Below are 12,383 nucleotides of genomic sequence, written 5' to 3'. Positions count from 1 at the left end.
AGGCCCATTGGGAGCACACTGACTGTATTGTTTAATCTTTTTGAATTTAGAATTGACCATATAAGGTAATATTTTTTATATCTTTTGAATGTATTAGTTTGTCAATCAGTATACCTATAAGAATCTCACTGCTACAATATCTGAGGGCTTCCTAGTCTTCAAGGGCGTTACCAGTTCTCCCTGCTACACTGCTGAGAGAGTAAATTATTATTCCCATTTTCTATATGTAGAGATAAGACTCAGGAGCTGTGCTAGTGACACAAAGGTGTGAAAAAATTCTATGGTGTTGTAATATTGGAGGGTTTCTAACATCTCTGTTTGTCACTAACTTGTGCACTTAACCAGTGAAGAAAATTCAGACACCTTAAGTGATAGCTTGTACCCATCAGAGGCAGTGCTGCACAAGAAGCAGAAGGATCTGAAGAACACCCATGGTATTTCAGTGCTCTATAAAAGGTTTAAGCACTTGCTAACAGCTGCCCTTTGTGGTTCTTTTTTTTAGTAAAGGAACTGTTGAATGTCATTTTTTCTGCATACACTACAGACAACATATGTGTTTATGGTAACATAGTAGAGAGAACTACATCAGACCCACTCCCAAAGAAATATATAGAAGACTGTAGCATATAGGTGGGCATTTCCTGTTTTCTATTTAGCATATAAATGGGTAGATTACTGAATATCTTGTAGATTGGACCCCTGATTTCCTTATCTTTAGATGCACTGTACTTAACTGCTCCTTTAAAAGGGATGACACTTACATACCCTTTTCCCCTTTCTAGGCCAGCCAACACATGTCCACTGGTCACGTCAGGGGCTGCAGGCTCAGCTCTACAATGGTAGCACCAGAGAGACCTGCAAAATACAAACTCTGGATTTTGTGTAGTTCCTTTGGAGACCATGCTACTTTATGATATTTTTCTTGTGGATTAAGGATTATATTGACTTTCCCTGCTATTAATATTGTTGTGTACTTTTATGTCACCTCGACAAGGGTTATGGAAAGAACATTTCATTCAGACTTGTTAAGGGAAAGTGTTGAATAATCCCAGCACTTGGAATCAAATAATCCAAGTTAGTAATCTGGAACATTAAATCAAACTCTGTATTTGGAAGCTCTGACAGAAGCTTAACAGCTCATCTTTTCTTGTTCTCCATGCTTCCTTCCTTCTGTCTTGTGACTTAGTTTATAGCCCCTGTAACTGATTTGAAATTTTGCAGCTGCTAAGATGGCTCAGCTTCGGTTTAACAGCGGATGTCATCAGCCCAAATCTGTGCTTCGAGTGATCTTTCCTTCCATTTACTATTTCTTTTTCAAATTGATTAGTCATTGGTTTAGGGGATTATCAAAAGCTGCCCTAAAACAGATTCTCTGTGCCAGGGCTCTTCAGCCTGTCTTGTTAGAAGGAAATCCCAAATACAAGCTAATGGGTGTGCCAGAAACACTTGGAGGGTGGGAGAGAGTCTGAGCGCCAAACCTCTCTCAAGAGGGGCTCTTGCAGAGTGCAGGAGGGAGTAAGGGAGAAAGAAGCAGCATCTCAGTGCAGGAGGGAGCTGAGCTGGATGTCGTGGGGAGGAAACGTTGCACCACTGGGGCAACGCTCTAGTGTTGAGGCAGACCAGGAGACCTCCCATCCCCCTGGGGTGAAATCGGTGTGCTCAGCTCGCTCCCTGAAATGCCTGTACACCAATGCACGCAGCATGGGGAATAAACAGGAGGAGTTAGAAATCCGTGTTCGGTCGGGGGCTATGATCTAGTGGCAATTACAGAGACTTGGTGGGACGCCTCGCATGACTGGAATGTGGTCATGGATGGCTATGTCTTGTTCAGGAAAGACAGGCCGCTAAGGAGAGATGGTGGAGTTGCTCTTTATGCGAGTGAGCAGCTAGAATGTATTGAGTTCTGTCCAGGGGCGGATCAGGAGCGAGTTGAGAGTTTGTGGGTGCGAATTAAGGGGCAGGCTGGCAGGGGTGATACTGTTGTGGGTGTCTATTACAGGCCACCGGATCAGGATGAGGAGGGTGATGAGGCCTTCTACAGGCAGCTGAGAGCAGACTCGCAATTACAGGGCCTGGTTGTCATGGGGGATTTCAACTACCCTGATATTTGCTGGGAGGCCTACTCAGCCAGCCATCCTCAGTCCAGGAGGTTCCTCCAGTGCATTGATTGATAACTTTCTGATGCAAATGGTGGATGAGCCAACTAGGAGAGGAGCGCTGCTGGATCTTATCCTCACTAACAAGGAGGGTCTGGTTGAAGCGGTGAAGGTTGAGGGCAGCCTTGGTTGTAGTGACCATGAGATGGTAGAGTTCAGGATCTCATGTGGCAGGAACAGAATAGCTAGCAGAATCGCAACCCTGGACTTCAGGAGGGCCAACTTTGGCCTTTTCAAGCAATTGCTAGGGGAAATCCCATGGGACAGGGTACTAGAAGGTAAGGGGGCCCAAGATAGTTGGTTAGCATTCAAGGACTGCTTCTTCCGAGCTCAAGATCAGAGCATCCCAGCAGGTAGGAAGTCAAGGAAGGGTACCAGGAGACCTGCATGGTTAAACAGGGAACTGCTGGGCAAACTCAAGTGGAAGAAGAGGGTGTACAGATCATGGAAGGAGGGGCTGGCCACTTGGGAGGAATATAAGTCTGTTGTCAGAGGATGTAGGGAGGCAACCAGGAAAGCTAAGGCCTCCTTGGAATTAAACCTTGCAAGAGAGGTCAAGGACAACAGAAAGGGCTTCTTCAAATACATTGCAGGTAAAGCCAACACTAGAGGCAATGTAGGCCCACTGATGAATGAGGTGGGGGCCCTGGAGACAGAGGATAAAAAGAAGGCGGAGTTACTGAATGCCGCCTTTGCCTCTGTCTATACTGTTGGAGGCTGTCCTGAAGAGCCCCGGACCACTGAGGCCCCAGAAGAAGTCAGGATAGAGGAGGAATCTGTCTTGGTAGAAGAGGGCTGGGTCAGGGACCAGTTAAGCAATCTGGACGTCCATAAATCCATGGGCCCTGATGGGGTGCACCCGCGGGTGCTGAGGGAGCTGGCAGAAGTCATTGCTAGACCACTCTCCATCATCTTTGCTAAGTCGTGGGCAAAGGGAGAGGTGCCTGAGGACTGGAGGAAAGCGAATGTCACTCCAGTCTTCAAAAAGGGCAAGAAGGAGGACCAGGGTAACTATAGACCGGTCAGCCTCACCTCCATCCCCGGAAAGGTGATGGAACAACTTGTTCTTGATGTTGTCTCTAGGCACATCAAGGATAGGGGGATCATTAGGGGCAGTCAACATGGCTTCACCAAGGGAAAGTCATGCTTAACCAACTTGATAGCCTTTTATGAGGATGTAACCCGGTGGATAGATGATGGTAAAGCTGTGGATGTGGTCTATCTCGATTTCAGTAAAGCGTCTGACACGGTCTCCCACAGCATCCTCGCAGCTAAACTGAGGAAGTGTGGTCTGGATGATCGGGTAGTGAGGTGGATTGTGAACTGGCTGAAGGAAAGAAGGCAGAGAGTGGTGGTCAATGGGACAGAGTCCAGTTGGAGGCCTGTGTCTAGCGGAGTCCCTCAAGGGTCGGTACTGGGACCAGTTCTATTCAATATATTCATTAATGACTTGGATGAGGGAATAGAGTGCACTGTCAGCAAGTTCGCTGATGACACAAAACTGGGAGGAGTGGCTGACACACCGGAAGGCTGCGCAGCCATTCAGAGAGACCTGGACAGGCTGGAGAGTTGGGCAGGGAGAAATTTAATGAAATATAACAAGGGCAAGTGTAGAGTCCTGCATCTGGGCAAGAACAACCCCAGGTATGAGTACAAGTTGGGGACAGACCTGTTGGAGAACAGCATAGGGGAAAGGGACCTGGGGGTCCTAGTGGACAACAGGATGACCATGAGCCAGCAATGTGCCCTTGTGGCCAAGAAGGCCAATGGCATCCTGGGGTGTATTAGAAGGGGTGTGGTTAGCAGGTCGAGAGAGGTTCTCCTCCCCCTCTACTCTGCCCTGGTGAGGCCGCATCTGGAATATTGTGTCCAGTTCTGGGCCCCTCAGTTCAAGAAGGACAGGGAACTGCTAGAGAGAGTCCAGCGCAGAGCCACGAAGATGATTAAGTGGGTGGAACATCTCCCTTATGAGGGGAGGCTGAGGGAGCTGGGTCTCTTTAGCTTGGAGAAGAGGAGACTGAGGGGTGACCTCATTAATGTTTATAAATATGTAAAGAGCAAGTGTCATGAGGATGGAGCCAGGCTCTTCTCAGTGACATCTCTTGACAGGACAAGGGGCAATGGGTGCAAGTTGGAACACAGGAGGTTCCACATAAATATGAGGAAAAACTTCTTTACGGTGAGGGTGACCGAACACTGGAACAGGCTGCCCAGAGAGGTTGTGGAGTCTCCTTCTCTGGAGACATTCAAAACCCGCCTGGACGCGTTCCTGTGTGATATGGTCTAGGCAATCCTGCTCCGGCAGGGGGATTGGACTAGATGATCTTTCGAGGTTCCTTCCAATCCCTAACATTCTGTGATTCTGTGATTCTGTGAAACAGCACAGAGCGGGTGGAAGGGGATAACTGAGCTCCTTGTGCCAGAGTATTTTTAACTGTGTACTCTTCAGGAAAGGGATGATGCCTCCCCTAAGTACATTTTCGTGCATACGTAGATTCAGATTAGCTGATGTAAATCGCATTTTCAGTTACATAGGTCCGCCCAGGCTGTTTGAGCAGGTGGAAAGGAGAGCTATTTAGCTTCAGTACTGTAGGATCGTGTTAACAAGCTGCACTGTTTCTATTTCTGAAGCAAATTCAGTCAGCAGTAACACTGGTATCCCTTGCCAGAACTACCTTATGCCATGAAGATATGTTCTAAATGTCTGAGGTGCATGCAGACATTTCTAGGTACAAAGCCAACAAGCTGAAGCATTACAAACAAAGATTAATACTTGAAAATGGTATTTGGAAACTGAAGGCCGTATCTGGAAGGCCATTTGTAATGTGAGCTTTCACCACCATTTGTAATTTCTTTCTTATTTTCAATACTTGTACCTTAAAAGTGGCAGTGGCTGATGCTGAAGCTACTCTTTCCTGAGGTTAAAACTTATTATTTAAAATAAGTGGGTTTAAAGCTACTTGCTACCTGGCAGTAAGCCCATATATACATACACAGACATTTACACTACAATATCTATCTAAGCACCTGACTGCCCACCTATCTACTTAGTTGTTGGACTCTCTGTGTTGAAAACAGATCCTGGAATACTTCATGAGAGGAACCAGCATGATCCTTTCCGTCTGTTGCCTGTGAATTATCCATAGTATAGCAACTGCACTTCCCACCAATGGTATTTTCTGAAGCTTTATAGTTCTGTAACATTGGCAAGCTCTAGATGCAAAATTAACAGGCAGGTCAACAAAGCACAATATATTTACCCAGCTGCTGAGAATCTTTTCCTGATAGCTGTGAGGTACGAAAGCCATTTCATGACAAAATACAGCTGGGAACTGCAGCTGTCTTGTATCAAAACATTTTTTTTTCCTGTAGAAGAATAATAGAAAGCAGATCAAGATGAGGTAGTGATCACATGCTGATCTTTTTATGCGATGTTTCAAAGTTGAAATGTTTCATAAAAACTCTTTTTGCTAATGAGGTGAGACCTATTTGCATTGCAGTAAATTGCTATATGGATTGTGTAGTGTTTTTCTTAGACAAGATTGTTGCCTCTTTTTCTCTTAGGCTTCTTCTGTTTGTTTTTTTTTTTTCTTTCTAAACACACAGTTATTTACCTCATAATTCAAATAAAATATGCCAACTGTATTTCCAAATCATCTCGGGAAACACCATGCAACTCAGGCACCTCTAATAAGAAGCACAGTTCACTTCACACTGTCTTTTGAGCAGCAGCAGCACTGAGAGATGCTGCACAAGAGCACCTATTACAGATCTAATGGGATTTTCTTTAGTACTATCTACTTTTTGTGTCTCATTTTCTCTCCAACATCACCAAGAGATCCTTGGAAATTGGTGGGGAATCTACCAAAACCATTCTATTTCCTTCTAACTTCTTGTTCTAATTTGTGTGGCCAGCTGCTGAAAGAAGGCCCATATGAAAGTCTTGGGTTTTTTCCTCTTTTTCATACAATTCAGTCAGCATGTAGCTCATTCAAAAAAAGAGGAAAATCTCCAGCAATATGATGCCCGTTATACATGCTTAAGCAAACTGGATTCAGTGCAATAAAAGACAGTGGCTTTCACAGATGGTAATCCATGCATTCGAGTTATTTAAAGAGTTCAGTGGTGGCCTAATTCTGCACTACTGGTTTTAGCAGCAGGACTGTAATGATCTGTGAAGGGGCAGAGCTTGGGCAATGCTGAGGGTTTTTCTAATTCTTTATTGCTATTCATATCAGCAAGAACACACTCTTCAGGTATTGAGTTCCTGTCTTTTATCTGTGGCTTGGTGCTGTGTAATGAATGACTTCAGCCTGGTCTGGACTTAGCACAGCAAAGTTGTTAAGCGAGTGCAGGAAGGCGCTCCTGAGTCAAATGGTGCCCTTCCACGATCCAGTGCCTCCTCTGCTATCTTAGCTACCTTTAATCTTGACTAATACGGATAAAAAGACTGATGAAATAGGGACTGCAGAGACTTCCCTACATGTTGTACAAATCCTGTTGATAACTCTGCATATGTATTTAGCAGCTGACCCCTGCTATGCTAAAAGCTGTGCTGACTAGAGAAAGCTATCCTGTCACAGTCAAATGCAACTTGTAGGAAAAAAACAGAAAGGTATTTAGATATTTAAATCAATGGAGTAAAGCACCTGAATGTGATTGCAAGTGGCAGTGTGAGGTCATCGTGTTTTGTTCCTTTGGCTTGGCGCTAAATGCATTAGTTTGAAAAATGCTAGAGTAATCCTGCAATGTCTTGTAATGAGAATCATCCCTCAAGGTTATGATGCCACTATACTTACTCTTAAGAGATAATAGCCAAGTAGGCAGAAACAAAACTAAAGAACAAAATAGGGAGAGTTAAAATTATATGTGAGCTGCAGTTCTTCAAAGCGGTAAGAGAAAAAGCAACTGGAGCGATTTTATTTTCAGGTGGTGCCTTTCCCTCCCCGTAATAACAGGGCTGGTGACATTACAGAGGATTTCACGTGTTCAAAGTGTGATATTGCCGTTAATGAATGATTCTTACAAAGAACCAAGTGAATTAGCAGCAAGTAAATATTACCTGCCTTTTTAATTAGGGAAAATGAGCCTTACAGCAGAGTCCTGCAATGAACATTAAAATATATACTGCATAGTGCAGTACTTACACTCAAAAACAGTCTCAACACAGATTTGGATGTTTTTTGATGTTGTAGTGTTTTTCCGTTTCTGCCTGAAATGCTTACTGCTGGCAAACAGAAAAAAAATTAGTTTGACACCAATTTTTTCCGAGTGGGTGAACCATGCAAGCTAGCAGCCAGTGTGATTGCTTAAACTAATCTTTCAACTTGAATATTCAAATAGTCTGCTAGTCAGCCTGGCTTGTGCATATGGAGGTGACTGCACCTTCTCTGCTACAGGTTCTTGGGTGTGCAATGGGTGTAGAGGCTTTTTTCACAGTTTCAGTTACATGGAAATTTTAGTGTTATCTTCTGGGCAAGTTTCTGTTTGGAAGACTATTTGCATGTTTTTCTCTCTGTCTTTATGTATCTCTTATACACATGCACACACACACACTTATGTATATATTCATATATTATTTTTTGTATGATCCCTATGTATACAGATTACTGAATGCACATACTACATGTATAATATACAGGATATAATAATATGTCAGCCTCAGTATTTGAGATATTTCCAGTGCTGAAATCATATGCTGTGTCCACAGATTTTACACAGATACTGTGAGTGGGCTTTTGCAAAGTGCTATATACTGAGCTAATTTTCCCCTTCTAATGCACTCTTCCATGAGTGGTGATTTAGCCCATGGCTATGAATTCTTGTGAAGTGAACATTTCCTTTTGGATTACATCTTCTTATCCTAAGATAAGCAACTATACTTACATTTGGTATCATTTTGTTGTAACAGAAGAGTCTACACTAACAGTCCCATAGTTGTTAATTTGCAGATGTGAGAATTCAGCAGTGCAAAGCTTGATTTATTTGCTTGCCCAGTGCTATGTTCTATAATTAGCTTTGGCTTCCTTTCACATGGGACAAAAAACATAACATGTTCCGTGGGGAATCATCCTAGTGTGTTGAACTCGGATGTAGTATTTAAATCCCTTTTAATTTAATTTTTTCTCCTGTACCCTTTATTACTTTGTAACCCTCACTTACTGAAAAAGATTTGCAATGGTATAATATATTTTTGAAGGATAGAGATTTGTACTTAGAAACCAGGTTTCAGATATCCAGATTCTTTCTCCTTTCTTTTAATGGAGTGAGAAAGGATATAATGATGTGCTAAAGGTTCTTGTGATGCTTGCAGTCTGTAAAGTTATATTGAGGCGATGACGAAATGTACAGCCTATTAAGGAGGACTGGTGGAATATACACACTTCTAAGATTCAAGTTTTTGGCAGACATAAATGCTGTTACAGGCTGAGGAGAATCAAGTTTAAATTATGTGGATTCTGCTATCCTTAATTTTATGTCAAATGGTTAGGTAAACATTCTGCCAGCACCCGGGATGAAGTCTTTGAATAAAGTATAATACTTTTGTTTTCTACGTTAGAGATGGTAATCAGATTAAGAAAGGAACTAAATTGTAAAACCTTGGTCCTGCACATGAAAGGGACCACTTAGTATTATAAAACTGCTATAAAAACATACCCAGGGTCTAAGCAAACATTCCTTTGTTTATTAACCGTGACAACAGAGTGTTCCCAAAGTTATTACCAGAAAGCAGAGATTCCAGTTACTGGAAGAAAACTCTAAGCACTGAACAGTGTTTTGTCATTTTTTTCTGTGAGATTTAGCAAAGGCTTTCTTAAGAAAATGAAGTTTTGGAAGTGGTGAGCACTTAAAACAAAATGGAGGGATCTTTTAATCAATTTTTCAAATAACCTATAATAAAGGAAGATACTGACAGGTACTTCCTTTCTGCTGACGGTCACGTTACTGGTAATTGGCTGTGGTCCACAGAGAAGCCATGTTTATGCAAATCATATTGCTTTGATGTTTTCTGTTTTAAATAGGGACTGTGGATCAGAACTGCATTCCTTCCGGAAGACAAGGTGCAGCTGATGCACAGGAACTCTACCTGCATTAAATAGTATGACTGTTCTTACTAATTGGCAGAGTCCAGAAATGTGTCGTCTTACTGCCTTTTGGCAAGTGTAGGCATCTGCTCCTACAGCACAGGATGTCAGAGTGTATTACTGAGATTGTGTGAACCGAAGAACAGAGCATTTGCCTTTACAAACAACTCTTTCCACTGTTGCCCTGTTCTTCCACACAGGGTTTTTAGGTCTTTCAGACAGCCATATCCTTCCCAAGATTTTTTTCTTATGAAGATTTTCCCATGAGGCTTTGCTTTTCTTCTGGGAACTGAACTTCAGAGAGAGGTTAAAGAGGTCATGCCTTCGTAGAATTAATCAGAGACATTCGACTAGATGCTGCTGCCTTTCCATATTCATGACAAGTTTTTAACTTGTATTTTGTTTCAAAAATCAAATTCTTCAACACTCTTTACAGCTCTTCCATTAATGAAACACACACAAAAAAACCCCTTCTCAAATCTTAAAGGCAAACTTTTTTGATAATTGACTTTCTGTCCACCTGTCGCACAAGATAATCACCATGCAGTATATTTATAACCTGTATTTCTCTCCAGAATGCCCTTCTCAAGAAATACATGCCGGGCTAGGAAGGAATAAACACATCAGCCTTTCAAAAACATCCTGATGGGCAAAACAACTCTCTTTCTGGATTGAGAGTGTGAGAAATTGAACCACTTGTTCTATCCCTTTAACAATATGAGTTTTGTATAATTCCAACTTATTTATACTGGCAAAACTGAATATTGGATCTTAGACTGATTTTCAGTTTTGGTCTTTACAGTGGACTCGTGTGTGGTAAGGGACAACAAACTTCAGCTGTGATCCAGGTACTCTTGTAAATTCTAGTGTTTCACCAGTTGCACGCTCTTCACTCCTGTCCATGTCATTTAGTGTGGTTGTATGAAATTGTATGAATTGTATAAAATTGTATGAATATCAGATTATATCAAAGGTCCATCTACTTCAACATGCTATCTCAGTCACCCATAGCACCAAAAGAACACAGCAAACACATAGTGGTATTTCCTCAGAATGTTTTTTCACCGTATAGCTTTTTGTAGCTCAGAAGATTCCTAAGTTAGGGGTGATGGCTTTATATTTATATTTAATAGCCCTCAGTGGATTCTTCTTCCAATGATCTGTGGAGTGACTCTTGCCCTACACCTCCTCACCAGTCTTTTGAATGTTGCTATTTGCACAGAGTCTGTTTGTATTAGGAGTGGACGAAGCCACGACGCAAGGTTTAGGAGAGCAGGAACACTTCTTGCTGACCACCCACAGAAAACAAGGGGAAGTTTAGTCCTTAAAATTGTTATTAAAACCACTGTGATTTAGGGCCATTTCACATACATTTTCTGCTACCTCAGGAAGTTAGTTTTACTATTTCAGTGTTAAAAATGCAGAGTTGAATTTCAACAGCTCTCCAGCGAACTGGTTGCAAACAGAAGGCAGAGATCCCAGGCAGGACTGAAAACCCAGGACACAAAAATCAATGCCTTTCTTTTTCAAATCTATCTGAAACTTTTCCTATAAAAGGATTTTATTTTAATGTGACCACAAACAGAACTGCAATGTAAGATTGCATATGAATATGAGAAAGAAAAATGTTTCTCTTTCCAGACATAAATTCCTCTATTTACTCCAGATATAGGAAATTGCATATTTATCTTCTTCAGTTGTGATCTGTCCTTGCGTATTTTGCTTCAATCCAAGAATAATAGCATCTAAACCATCTCGCATGGAATACGGGGAGATGAAGCTCTAATGACTGTGAGATCCTTACTGAGCATTTCTGATCCCTGATTAGAAGCAAATCACTAAATCAAAGTAGTGACAGATGCTGATATTTTATTTTCACCCACTGGAAACTCTTCTGCCATTAGCACATATTTTTTGCATGCTGTAAACATGCAAATCTTTTTTGTACTCTGAACACCAAAGATTTAAAGATGCACAGCTAAGCTTTCCTCCCTCATTTGTACTGGTGAAACAACCTTTGAAACTTCATGTGAACAAGCAAATTGTCATCTAACCCCAAGTTCTTTCCTAAGAGCTAAATGCTATCACTTACCAACACAGTCATCCGGATTGTTACTGACCAATTTGCAATTAAGCAATAGCAATCAGTAAGGTGTTGCTGGTCTAGCCTTCCTGCCTTCCGGCTGCTTCAGGAAAGCCTACCTGCAGGACTGTACCTCTCCTATGAGTTATCACCCTTCCTCTGAGGGACTGCTGGGAGGAAAACGCTCCCTTGCACTCAGTGTTGGACTCTTTCACCTCCTCCTGTCCATCTGTGCTGGGGATCTGCAGCAACCCTGCAGAGCCCTTTTCCCCAGTGTACAGCAAACAATCCCCATAAGTGGCTGGTAAGGCAGTAATCCCTTTGTGGCCTAAGCTATTAATTAGAATGATTAAATGTAGGGCTACCAATTAATTAATTTGGAATGATCTAGCTCAGCAGAATTCAGTTTCCAGCTTAGATTTTATGGCAGAGATTCTGATTTATGAAATTAAAATAGTGTTACTTATAATTCACAAAGCATCAATTCTTTCAGTTAATAAAATACATATAAACTGAGAATATCAAAGCAACTATAAAGTATCTGGTGTCTGTATTGCTAGCTTAAAAATGTTATATTAGAAAGTTTTTCCTGTTAGGTGTTTCAACAACTATAATTCTGGGTCATTCATACTTGTGTTGTGATAATTTCTTTTTTAGCTGATGTGTTTTACTGTAGTTCACTAATTTCTAGACTTCACAGAATCACAGAATCACAGAATCAAAGAATCACACAGAATCACAGAATCACAGAATGTTAGGGATTGGAAGGGATCTCGAAAGATCATCTAGTCCAATCCCCCTGCCGGAGCAGGTTTACCTAGACCATATCACACAGGAACGCGTCCAGGCGGGTTTTGAATGTCTCCAGAGAAGGAGACTCCACAACCTCTCTGGGCAGCCTGTTCCAGTGTTCGGTCACCCTCACCGTAAAGAAGTTTTTCCTCATATTTATGCGGAACCTCCTGTGTTCCAACTTGCACCCATTGCCCCTTGTCCTGTCAAGGGATGTCACTGAGAAGAGCCTGGCTCCATCCTCATGACACTTGCCCTTTACATATT

The sequence above is a fragment of the Nyctibius grandis genome, chromosome 6 (genome assembly GCF_013368605.1).
Source record: "Nyctibius grandis isolate bNycGra1 chromosome 6, bNycGra1.pri, whole genome shotgun sequence".
NCBI classification, from domain to species: Eukaryota; Metazoa; Chordata; class Aves; order Nyctibiiformes; family Nyctibiidae; genus Nyctibius; species Nyctibius grandis.
This window is presented reverse-complemented; position numbering follows the sequence as displayed.